The sequence below is a fragment of the Leucopleurus acutus genome (assembly GCF_964270905.1).
Source record: "Leucopleurus acutus genome assembly, chromosome: 7".
NCBI lineage: Eukaryota > Metazoa > Chordata > Mammalia > Artiodactyla > Delphinidae > Leucopleurus > Leucopleurus acutus.
The window spans coordinates 48,589,691-48,603,614 of record NC_139150.1 but is presented as its reverse complement, the minus strand read 5'-3'; the positions used below and the strand labels follow the sequence as shown (position 1 = coordinate 48,603,614).

General features: G+C 38.9%; 1 protein-coding gene across 21 annotated transcripts in view; it reads right to left on the bottom strand.

The window, feature by feature from the left end:
- Positions 1-13,924, bottom strand: part of TRPM3 (transient receptor potential cation channel subfamily M member 3) — a gene marked incomplete at its 5' end in the record, with an annotated part of 803,286 nt that overhangs the window by 211,865 nt on the left and 577,497 nt on the right. The gene's annotated exons all lie outside the window — the stretch shown is intronic.

Below are 13,924 nucleotides of genomic sequence, written 5' to 3'. Positions count from 1 at the left end.
ATATATATATATAAAATACCAATGATAATATATAGTTATGGATATATAGAATCCCATGAGTATGAATAGCTCTGCTTCTGCCCCATCTATATATCTATATCTATGTATACACAATAATGTTCCATTTATCATATTACACTATATTCTATCTTTACATCATTCTATTAAGGAGGGTCAATAAAAGGGAAACAATGAAACATCTATATCTTATCCTTATGATTTTGATGATCGCGTTTCCTAAAGAAACAAACTAAGCCTAGTTCGCATATAGACCTTATTTATATTTGCAGCTGAAATTTTGCTTATGAAGATAGGAAAAACAATTTAATGAAAGTAAAATAAATGTAATTAGACCACATGCTGTGTACTACCTTTCTAAACGTTGAAAGCTTTCACCCGCATGGCTTGCAATCCATTGCCCACATTCCATCTGTCAAAATCTTCCTGAGAATACCTTGACTACACCGCCCCCATGAACATTCCATCCAGAAATGCTTTCTGTCTGAATTCCTGTTGTATTTCGTATCATTCAAGGGCATTTGACACTTGTTGCTGTTTAATGCAGCCCTTTGCATACTGAGAGCCCGTGGAGCACAACAGTTGAGGCATGGACACAGGCAGACTTCTTGGGTCTGCCACTTTTTAGCAGTCTGACCTTGGGGGCTATTACTTGACCTCCTTTGTGCCTCAGTTTTCTTTTTGGCCAATGGGAATAATAATGGTACTCACTTCATGGGGTCGTTGTAAGGATTGAATCAGTTATTCCTTGTAAAGTTTTAGAATAGCATTCAATAGCTAGTTATTGCTAACTTATTTGTAAAACTCTAAGTTCTTCAAGTGCACAATTATGTCTTATTTATCTTGCCACCTCTATAGTGCTTTATATATTGTAGGCACACAAGCAAATACTGGTGGAGTAACAGAAGAACTATCAAGGGGAAAATAACAGAGGGAGCGATCACTACTTATTTTAGATGACAGATATTTTGAGTTCTCGTTCTTGCCATATTTTGAAAAGCTGACGAAATTCTGACATGTATTTTGGCTCCATACAGAGCATCTAAAGAGTACAATGGAGTCAAGAATATAGTGGGAGCCATTTTTTCCAGTGTGAGCATCACAGACAATACTCAGTATGAAATGGCTGTTGAATGAGCTGTGTGTGAGCCTACTCCATCATGGGGAGTAGGATCCAGGGAGAGGGGAGCTGGACTTTGGGGTGCCCAAGAGCCTAATAAAAGGAAAATGAACAATTTAGCTCTACTGAATTGTGCTCATGGTAGAGGTATAGAAGTAGGGCATTTTCAGGATCCCCATTATACTAGGCTACCTGGTTATGGCTAAGGATTGGGAATAAATTTAGGCTATTTTGTCATTTACCAACTCCAAACAGGGAAGATAATTTTGGCTCTGATTCCAGCCACTATCAAATATAAGATTCAAACCTGTTATGTTGTCTTATTGTTTTATACACATCCTTTATATGATTTGAGAATATTATTCTCCATGGCATGTCTTTAACCAGCCTCTTCCATTAGGTCTCCTGACTTGACTCTTTCCTTTTGTCTTAGATGAAGCAAAGAATTGCCAGCAGACTCAGTGAGCAAGAGAAATCAAGGTGTGTCAAACACAGCTGTGTTGGCTCCTTACCCACAGGTCAAGAATGATAAACATACACTTGTGGGAAGAAAGTACTGAACATGGATAGGCTGACTACTTCCAAAAAGTTCTCTTCCTTCATCTATCCTTCCTCCTCTCTCCCTCTCTCCATCCCTCCTTTTCTCTCTCCCTCCCTCCTTCCCTTCCTTCCTTCCTTTTATAAAAGCTATATTTGGTCATTGTCAAAAAACAACACTGAGAGGTTTTTAAAAGGTATTTAGTGGAAAATGTCAGTTCTCATCTTACTTCCCTTACCTCAAAAGTCTCATTCTCTAGAAGCTATAATTGTTCATCTGTGTCCTTTAAGATATTTTGTAAGCATATATACACACACACACATAATTTTAAAAAACATAAATGTGATCATAAACACACAGTTCTACTGTTGTACAATAGGCTTTAACTTAAGAAAAGGACATAAAAACTACCATTGGGTATCTTTCAATAGGAGCCCAAACAGAGCTATTGCATTATCTATAATAACTTCACAGTCTTTCACTGTATGTCTACATATAATTTAATTAGTCACTTATTGGTGAATCTTTGAATTATTTCCATTTTTATTACCATAAACAATATGGCAATAAATATGCATAAAATAAATCCCTAGAAGTAAAATTACAGGGCCAAAAGGTATGTGCATTTAAAATTTAATAGGGGTAGCCAAATTATCTTCCAGATAAGGTTGCCCGTATTTGCACACCCTCCAGTACAGATTTCCATACACACTTATTGACACCAGATATTTTTAAATTCTGTTTTTTGTCAATTTGATAGGTTAAAAAAATTTCATTGTTGTCTTAGCTTTCATTTCTTTAATTTTTTTTTTTTTTTTTTTTGCGGTACGCGGGCCTCTCACTGTTGTGGCCTCTCCCGTTGCGGAGCATAGGCTCCGGACGCGCAGGCTCAGCGGCCATGACTCACGGGCCTAGCCGCTCCGCTGCATGTGGGATCTTCCCGGACCGGGGCACAAACCCATGTCCCTTGCATTGGCAGGCGGACTCTCAACCACCGCGCCACCAGGGAAGCCCCATTTCTTTAATTCTGAGTGAAGTTGAGCATTTGTATTTTCTTCCCCAAGATTTTCCTGTTGATATACTTTGCCCATTTTCTTACAGGATTCTCCTTTAGGATTTGTAGATGCCCTTTGCTTTTTATGTAAATAAGCTCTTTGTCATGGTTGCAAATATCTTCTTTGCTTTCCCAATTGTTCTTTGAATTTATTTATACTATTTTCTAATGGGGTTTCTAAACATTGAATCTATTTTCTACAGAAACTTAGTTTGTCTGAATGGAAAAGTCACAATACCTCTGAGTTTGGTACTATAAAAAGATGAGGGAAAAAGATATAGGCAAGACAGAAACAAGGCCAAGAAACTGTTCTATTCAAAGAATACCCAGAGAGGAAAGGCAAGGTTTATTTTTAAAGTGCCGGCCTGTGGTTTCATTAAATCTGTACGGCAATAGATCCTCGTAGGCTTTATTCACTTAAGATAGAAAAGAAACCCCAACTGCTTTTAGCTCTATCTTTTTGGTTTTACTGAGGAACACAAGCTAAAATCAAAAGAAAAACTAACTAGGGTTGGATCAGTAATACACATGTATCTCAGTCTCTAAAACAAGGTGACCCAGCTCACCATTTGTTAAGAGAAGTTCTACTAATTAATCTTTTTATAATTGTGTCAGGAAATACTCTTAATTATATATTTATAGGCATTCAGAAGGTTTCAAGAGCCTTTCAGCTGTATCTTGCCAAATTATTACTTATCACTTAGGGGTTATAAAATGTAGGAATGTCAAACTGGATAACTGGTATAAAACAGCCTTAAATCCCTCACAAATGCATCTGCTTTCCAGGTCTCCTCAAACGTTTCCTCAACAGAGTCGGAGAGTCGGAGGATGCGCTGTTGCTTTTTTACTCCCTAAGATGGGTTTCTCGTCCTTTTTCCCCAACTGGGCCAAGGCCCAGTTACAACCTTTCCCCCTCAGGAAGGATTTGAGAGGCGAGCAATCTCCATTCTCCTGCCTGTTACCAAGAGTACAGTCCTGTGTAGGTCACATGAGAATTATTTCCTAGGATTTATCTTTGAAAAATTAATATTAAGTACAATGTCACAGAAACACGGAACTGAATCTCTTCTATTTATTTTTAATATTTAGGCATTTAAAGGTAACAAATGATGTGCAAGAAAATATGTGGCTATGGATCCATTATGGAATGTGCACAAATTATGCATAGTAGAGCCTATGCAATTACTTTGAGGCTAGGAGGATCTGTTTGAGTTAACCTAAAAAGTTAACTAAACCAGGATGGTCTAAAGTAATGTATATAATTTTAGACAGCTAGTCTCAAGCCCATTTCAAGGGGAAATTACAATTTCCAGAACCAGTGGAAGACTCTTCAGCTACATATCACTAAGAAACACACACGTGAAGAGTGAAAGGGCATGATATGAAGCATATGCTACAGGAGTCATTTACGGACAAAGCTACTCAATGAACACACTAGAACATGTAGGTGTACCTTATTTATGAATGGCAGGTATGTTTTACCTCATGTGCCAACTCCAGCCAATTCTTAATAACCATCTGTAATGCTATGCTGGAAAGGTGTGGCAAAAAGTGCTGGCTGTACCCTAATATCTATTTTCCTCCTTCATAGTGATAGAATTTTAGCTGTATGCCCAGGATAAAGACTACATTTTTGAATCCCCCTTTTGCTAGGTGTAAATATGTGACCAAATATTGGCACATAGGATGTAAGCCAAAATCCTGTATATGACTTCCTCATTGTGCCTTTAAGGGAACAGGTTATGACTTTTTCCTGATTCCTTCTGAGCAGAATGTAGATGTGACAGTGAGTTCCCGCAGACCATGAAAACAGGGATGTGCAGAGCAAAAGAAAGAAGAAATCTGAGTCCTCAACATTGTGAGGCTACCACAAAAGGCCTGGACTCATGTTCAGAATAACACATGCATAAGGAATAAACTCCTGTCTCATTGAGGCATCCATTGTTTTGAGTCATTGTTACAGCAGCAGAACCTGTGTCTTAATGAATGCAAAATGGTCCTGAGCTGTAACAAGGCTCAGTGGGAAAAGTGTCCCGCTAGGTCTGCAATGTCAATAGTGGGCAAGGGACCTGGTGGTTCCATGCCAACTCTAACCTCTTACTGTATGGCTATCCAACTTACTCCAAAATGGAAAACTTTCCAAGGAAGCTCTGATGTGACTCATGCCTTAGACCTTCCCTTTGTCATATGCCTCCCTCTCTGTGCTATTGTTGACACTCAGGCTTCGTCTCTCTGTATTTGGTATAAATACAAAGAAATGAGACTTACTTAACAGTCATAATAAAAATAAATAATTTATGTAGTATTTATGATACAAATTATTTATTTATATATAAATGACTACAATCCTTTAAAATAGCCTCCCAGGAAGCTACCTGCTTATTTCAATAATGCTGCTGTTGCTAAAATATTTTTGCAATTTTTTGGAAATTGTAAATTCACACATTTCTTATAATAATATGACTGGGTCAAAATCACTAAAATTTGTTTCATGCCAAATCAGCAACTCTTTATTGAGCACTTACTATGCATGACATTAACTCTAGTTTTGGTGTCAGAGAGGTTGGTAAATAGTAAGGATTTAATAGTAAGGATGTCAGTAGTATTCTTTAGATAATCTATGTCAAATTTCCAGGGTAAGTTGGCTTCATAATTTAACAAGAGAAAATTACTAATATGTATAAGGGGTCTATTACAGTCCAGGGAAATGAGAGACATATACTAGAAATGAAATGTGAATTTTTAAAAAGCAATGCTTTATGGCATTTTACATCATGAATTTATTCATTCACTCAAGATTTATATTACTGCCCTGCTCCCTTATTTCCAACATAATTCTCAGTAATATATAGATTAAACATTAGAGGTCTCTTTGTATTCAGTTTCAAACGCTTTATTCTCCTAGAACCTTGGTTTATTAAAATATTCCCTTGGCAATGAATTCTAGTTAGTAGGCTCTCCAGGGGCCTGCAGGTAAAGCAACCACATTTCTGGGCTTCTGTTTCTACCCCCAAATCAGCTAATAACGGTGGACTGTAGGATTTCTCTGAACATCAAGGACTCTGACAGTAGAGCCCCCAGCATTGAGCACATTTCTGGAGTCACTGAGCCTGAAACATACAAAGCAGTGGTGCTAAGAGCAGGTGCTGCCGAAATGGAAATTCTGATTTACTTCTTGAGTCAGTTCTGCCTGTTAAGCAGGTCAGTGTGTCTCTTCAAATGAAAAACAGCTTCCTTGCAGCCATTATGGCAGAAAGGTCAATTCAAGTCCATTTACAGTTTTCAAATAAGCTGAGAGCTCTAACACAGACGATGACTTTGGTCCTCACCCAGAAGAGAACTGATTCAGAGCAAACGAAGTTGGATATAAGGGAGAACTTCCCAACAGCAAGGGATGTTAGGATCTGAAGGACATGTCAGGGCTGACATCCAGCCTATGATGTGGATTGAGGACACTAAAGTCTTCACAGGTTGTTCAATATTTTAAATCTCACTGCTGGCTCACGATTGCTGCTTTTTCTACGTCTTTAGACTAGGACAGAGTATCTTGGAAGTGTGTGGCCCTGCCACATCAGGTGTGGGCTATTGGAAAGATTTGGGGAAAAAAAAAAAGAAAAACAAAACTCAAGGAAACATACAGGGTAGTGTTTCCTAGGGGATGGATTGGCATTTGGTCCAGGCAATTCTGCATATGAAACCGTCCTGCACAAGGTAGAATATTAACATTCCCTCCTCCTCTCTGTGTCATTTGGGAGCACCAGAAATTGTATCAACCAAACCCCTCTGATATTTTAAAATACCTCCTACGGGACGCAGTGTCACCTTAGTTGAAAACTACCACAGCCATGTTTAAGAATTATCACCAAAAAATGGTGGTAATGGAACAAGGATACAGTCATGAGTATTTTTTCTGATTATGGAAATTTCACTGAAACAAAATGCTGTAAATTGATGAGTGTCACATCACAAAGATGATCTTTTTAAAATAAAATGTCCTGGAACCCATAAGACTTTATCACTCTATGGATTAGCCTGTTAATGGGACTCCTACACCAAACAACTCAGCGGAAATCAGAAACATCTGTTCCCATCATAAAGCATAACTTATCAGGGATGACATTCGGTGCTACTGGGTGACATTATTATCGTTATTATTTTTTGTTAGTTTGTGTGAGTAAGCACACAAACAAATATAAATTGGTGTACTGGCTTAGGGACTGCATAACAAAACATCTGTTCTTTTTTCCCAGAGAATTCTAAATAGCAATATCCTCAAATACCAAATTTGATTGTTTTATGAATTCTGTGATCATTTCCGCTACTTGTTTGCTTAGAACTGCCAAGCAGATTTTAATCTACTGCTTTAGAGAAAGTATTCTTTGTGGCTTCATTAGATGAGGCTATGCTCAAATGTCAGTTGTTACTCTGGGGCAAAGAAAATGCAGAGCATCAAATTCTCTTTCAAGAAAACCCTGACAGTGGCAAAAGCAATGGTTACAAAAATCTAAACCTACTCAGACATCCCCATTCATTAGTACTGCAGAATGGGTGTATCTATAATGACTACCATGGGGACAGAGTCTCTTAGACTAGATTTAGTCTGACATAGATTTCACTTTATAATATGAAGATGACAAAGTTGGAAAATTCTAGCCTCATAATGAAATTTCCTACAAAGTTAATGTTCACAAATTAATTAAGATATGTAATCCAAATAAAACTTTGCATTTAGCCAAACCTAAAATAAAATTCAAATACAACGGAGTATAACACTTTCATCAATTAGAGCCCAAAACAAACTAGATTTCTGTCCTCTTCTTCCAATCTCCTTTCTAAACAAAACAGTAAATTATAAGAAGGAAATCTGATATTGGCCCAAATCTAAACTTGACATATAAATCTTATCTTATATATTCGGGACCAATTCACATTTAGCCCAAATTCTAACACCTCCACCAAACAGAGTTCTCTGCAAACTTAACTGACATTCATAATGATTGCTCCAAAACACTAGAATAGCTTGACTCTCTAAAGAAATATGAAATTTTCTCCATTATATTCTTCACTCAAGCAAGAGGAACAACTACAGTTTAGAATATATTTTCAACAATGAAAAAACATGAGTTTTCTGTTTATTGCTGCAATGATCAAGACTTTAAATGAACTACTCTTTAAGAAGTAATGTTAATAGAGGCTTGATAATATGTTTCAGAATATAATTTTGAGTCTCATTTTTTTCTTTGGACCCTTTCTGTAACCCCAGAGATCCATGGCTTTTCCCTAACAAGCAGAGACAGGTTCGCTTTGTGGTAAAGATGTTCTGACAGACATCCTAGACTCTGATGGGCTTCGAATGAAGGTCTGGATCTCAGGTTGGAATCTATGGCAGCCCATCAGGCTATATCAACACAGAACATGGTTTCCCACTAGCGGACCGCTGTGCCACCGAGAAGGCAGGAAGGGAATCAGTGTTTCTGAATTGCCACGTGCCAGAATCCTTTCATAGGTTGACTCATTTAATCACCACACTGTGAAAAATTATCATCCCTGGTTCACAGACACAGAAACAAAGTCTGAGAGAAATACGGTAATTTACCTAAGGTCACAGAGCCATGAAGATCTGAACCCCCAGGTCTCTCTGTTTCTCTCAGCTTATACCACTGGCAAGAGGCAAAGCCTTCCTTTCCCCAAAAGTTATGTTCTTCCCTTCAAACGCTTCCAAGAAAGCCACAATTGCTGGGGATTTTTCTAATCTTCCTTTTTAAGAACTGAAAGGTAATATTTGTTTTAAATATTTTTTGGCCAGCTTAGTGTAGAATTTGGGACAAGAAAAAATGATTATCAAAATTTTAGATAAATTTTAACATGTGATAACATAGTTCTTAATTTTTATTTTTTTGAAAGAATTGTTAAAGGATACCTGGATCAGTATTTTCCATTATGTTGCTACTAAGTTAAGGAAATACTTTAAAAATCTACCTTGCATGTGGCCTATGCAAGTTAAAGAAATGCTTTGGTGCTGAAATAGTTATAGATGAAATGATACACTGTTTGGATTTCTTTCAAACCTACCCGGAAGAAGATGTAGGTGGTTATATACATAAAGGAAACAAGATTGGCTATAGGCTGATAAATATAGAGTCTGGGTGATAGTTACGGGGGTTATTATAATATTCTCTAATTTTTTTGGAAATTTTTTAAAAGCAAAAATGTATGCAGAAAATATGCTTGGGATTTTATAGGTTCATCAGGCTACTTACACGTTACTTTCTGGAGCAGTCCCTTGGTATTCAGTCTTTCTGGAGCAGTCCCTTGGTATTCAGTCTTTCAGGTAACACGTGTTTATTGAACAGTTACTACGTTCCCAGCATTGTGCTAACTTGATTCAACTTATATGAATATGTAAACAACAATAAAATAAATATGAGGAACTGCTTATTATGAACCTTTGTTTACTTAAATGGTTTGAACTTAACATATGTAATGCTTGGCAATACTAACTAAAGGTGTGGGTCACCTTTGATAATTCTCTTAATCACTTCTCTGCACCTTATTCTGATCTTTTAGATGAATGATTTTATGTTCTCGTGAATGGGCACAGATGTGGGTGGGAAAGCACTGCTTTCATCCAGACACTGACAATACTCCTGGGATATAGGTATAAAGAGTACACATAGCCTCACTCCCTTGCCTCTCTCTTCCTCTTTTCTACTTGCCTAGCAAAATCCCAACAGGCTCTCAACCCAAGTCTCTGCCTATTCTACTACTCAAGCTGAACATGCCTGGAAAAAAACACACATCCCTGATGATTCACGCCACTGCAAATTTATGACAAATATCAAGTGGGCAGTCTTACATTTCCCTAGTCAGCTCACTCTCCCAGGCTCTACACTTGTTTTTTCTATTTTCTCCCTAATCTTCTACACCTCTTCCCTTTCCACACTCTTAGCCAATGACCTCCTGTATTATTTTCTTCAGATATAGAAAGCATCTATAAAGAACTACCTGATCTTCCCAGCAGAAAATGTTCCATCCCACCTACATCTGCGCACATAAACTCTGCCTTCCCTCCTGCTACCCAGGATGAAACTCTTCCTGTTCTACCTATGGCCACGTTCTTCATTTGTGCACTGAATCTCATCATCTCCCTCCTTCTCAAGGACTTTGTTTCAACTCCCCAGAGATTAGTCCTCAACTCCCTTTTCTGTAAAAACTTACTCCTTAGGGGCTCCCACTAGCCCCATTCTTTGAAGAATATACTGGTGTCTGTAAGGATGACTGTTCAGCATCCTTGATGTGTCTATTCCTCCCCGTGAATGCTCAACTCAGTAGCAAGTTCTCTTGAGTTCTACCTTCAAAATGTATCTTAGGACCAATATCATATGATTCTACTTATGTGAGGTACCTAGAACAAATTCATAAAGACATGAAGTTGAATCATGGTTACGGGGGCTGAAGGGAGGGAATAAAAGTGTTTAATGTGTACAGAGTTTCAGTTTGGAATGATGAAAAGTTCTGGGGATGGATAGTGGTGATGATTACATAACAATGTAAACGTACTTCATAGCACTGAACGGGGGGGGGGTTAAACTGATAAATTTTATGCTATATATATTTTACCACATTAAAAGAAAGATCAGTTAAGAAAACAGATATGTATAAATTTGAATCCAACCGCTTTTTACTACTTTTATTGCTGTCACCCTAATTCAAAACACTATCATCTCTCACCTGCATTACGGCAATAGCCTACTGAAACATCTACCTGCTTTTAATCTTGCCCCCTGCGTCAGTTGGATCTCTACACACAACAGCAGAGTGATGTTTTAAACCACAAGGGAGATCCTATAACTTGCCAGATCAAAACTCAGTCAGAATAAAATTCAACTCTTTACAAAGGTCGTACTCTTCATCAAATACCTGGGTCTTTGTTCCTGCTTTCACTCCCTCCAGAATGCTCTTTTCAGAGCTGGCTCCCTCACTTCATTCAGGTCTCTGCTCATATATTACACCATACCCAATCATCTAAACTATCCTCCCATCACACACATGTGCATGCATGCAGACATGTGTACCCATGACACATACATATACCCTTCCTCTGCTTTATTTTTAACAGCTCTCTTACTACATATATTTGCCTATTTACTTATTTACTTATTACTCTGCCCCTCTTGACGTAAGCTCAATGAATTATCTACTGCTGCTTTTCTAGACCTTAACCATGACTGGTACATAATAGGAGTTCAAGAAATATTTGTTTGCTAAAGGCATGATGGGGATTGTTTGAGGCTTTGCATGTTAAATTTGAAGTTTAGAAAATTTCAGATGGAAGAGTGTTCCTAAGTGGCTCACATCGGAAAGGATTCTCCTTTAACAGCAAAGAAGTCCTTCAGTAACCAATGACAACACTTCAGTAAGGACTGTTAACAGCAAGAATGAGTGGAGGGAGGGGAAAGTTGAGATAATGGATGCCAGAGTGCTGAGAAAAGTCTAAGATGCTGGTGCTTATAATATTTTATTATTCATAATTGTCATGTTGATGAGAAAGGGCTTAAAGGTCTCTTGAAAATATCCTTCAGAAGATTATGCTATTTATGCAAGAAATAGACTTGTGGAAAGAATCCTATGGTATGCATGTCATCCCTAAGTGATGAAGAGGAATGGCACTTTAATGAGTAAAATGCTGAGTGTATTCAGACACCTCCAGGGTCGTGCTAAGTGTAATAGGTGGTGATAGTATTATTGTGGTATCCTGGTGGAGGGTCTAATTTCAGGAGGCTAAACTGGGGTTTCCCAAAATTGAGTTCCCCTGTTGTATTTTAGATTTCTTAGACTTTTGAAGAGGGAAATTAAGAAGTAGGTGAGATTTTTAGAATTGTTATAGAATAAAATTTTATTTTAATAAGAATTACATTATCACTAATTATGATATAAAGAAAAAAATAGTGTTCAGATTAGAACAGAGAGTTACATTAAAGGTCTATGTTCTTAGTTCTGCTGTTTCTTATTTTAACCAGGTCAACTTTTCCTCCTTTTTTCTCAGTCAGTCCTATTCTGGAGACTTCCAGGTTCTCAGTGGGCACTTTGCTTTACTGCTAACTGAATGGAGATCTCAAGGTCCTGCTCTACTTCCGGAGCCTGGGCCACTCCTTAAGCTCTGAGGCCCTCGCTGCTCCTTCCCTGCTTTGTGGGGTGAATGCAGTAAAAAGAGAAGTAGAACTAATGACTCCTGAGTCTGACTTGGAGGGCGACCTGCAATCTCCATTTGCCTGTGATGGAGGTGGCCCAGGGACATGGGACTTTCAATGCTAAATCTGAGAAAGTCCCTGGGAAACTGGGACAAGTTGGTCACCCTCCCACTACTAAGTTCAAGGACAGAACTGGTAGAAGAGCTAAGGCATGGCATCATTCACTACAGCTTGTGGCAAATTCTTGGCCCTGAGCTTGTAACTTCCTGTGACCTCAGGGATCTCCTCTGGGCATCTTTAACCTTCTTCTTCTTATTTAATTATTTGCACTGAATGGGAGTCTGTGAATTCCTATTAAGCCTCAAATACAGTCCCCAAAACAAAGAGGAAAATTGTGTTTATAAATTATGACGATTGCAATGACTATTTGCCTCTCTCTGCCCCCATCCTGTTCCAGCTACTATCACTTAACCCAACCTAGGGGCTCAGCCTCTGCCCCAGATCCGAGGCCTAATCCTGTTTGTGGACTCGGAACATTTTAGGAGTCTCAAGCCAGCTTCTCTGACCTGGTGCTTCAGCTTGGAACCTGGGTCTGTGTTTATCCCCTACTTTGCGCCCTAGACCCTTGACTGGGATTTCACTTGGCAATGTGTTTGCATGCCACTACCTGCCCTGATGTGCTCGCAAGGGTCCAGTGTCACACGAGTGGCATGAGGCATGTGCCTGGGGTCCTGGATCCTCCAGCATCCCTGATGCCCTGACCACCAGCCTTGGCCTTCTCCTGGACTCTATGCTGCTGGGCTCTGCTCCTCACAGAGGCCCGGCCACTGTCTATGAGCCTCCCCTTCAGGGCAATCCCCACGCATAGCAACTCTGTGAGCTTTGGAGACAGGTGCTTCCCCAGGCACAAAGGTTACAAAACAATGTCCCCTCTGGGATGACTAATTAGAAAAGAATATCCTTTCCTTGGGCACCTATAAGGCACAGGGCTTGGCAGACAGAGCCCTGGCTGGGTTTTAACTCCTGCTGGCACCATCGTAGCTGGGTGTTTAAACTTACACAACCGCACACCTAGCTCTTCTCCTAACACTAACGAATACCTGGCCCAGCTGCCACCAGGACCTGGCACAATGGCATGCTTTGTGTGTCTGGGCAAATTTGGTTTCACTGTTGAGCACTGAACTTGACCCTGCATTTGCTCTTTGTCTACCCTGCTCCCGTCTTCTTCAGCTTTCAGGTTACTCCTATTTAGGCTCATTCTTAACCTGCTGGTGTAAAACAAGTAATGTTGTAGCCTATAAAAACCTAAATGGATAATATTAATGATATGAGTTTTGTCCTTCCTGTCAAATATTATAATAAAATTCAATTTTAGTTTAACAAAACCTACCACCCATTGGCTACAGTGCTTTGTTACTTTGGATCTCTGCTGGTTTCTGGATGCATTTTCTAGTCTTTTCTACTCTTTTTTCCCCAAAAGATGTTTACCTTTGGGTAATCCTGTGTTTTCTCTTTCCAAAGATAGTTGAAGATTCTTAGAAGAGAGTTTTCTAATACAATGTTGACTTCAGGCCTACACCAAAATCTATTATTCCAGAATTCTCTGTGAAAAAGATGAAGGTATGAAACTTGACTGCTTAAACAGCAGTAGCTCCTAAAACGTGGAACCAGAAAAGAGAGTACAGGAAAGAGAAGCTGTGGTCTGATAGGTTGGACATCCTAGCTCTGGGAGGAAGGTGGCAAGAGCAAGCAAGATCCATTTGGGACAGATGCAGAGAAAAGACTGGAGATGAGAAAAGCCATTTGGACAGGCTGAATCATATTACACTGAATTTTTGAAAGCTTATCAAGCCAAAGAGAATCTTTTGTTACTTGGAATTGCAGGCTTTGAAAGTTTAATCAATTAAATCCAAGTTTCCCTGATGGAACATACAATTACCAGAAAGCTTGAGCCTGCCGCGAAGCCATGTGTTACTTTGTGAAAACAAATTGAATTTTATTTT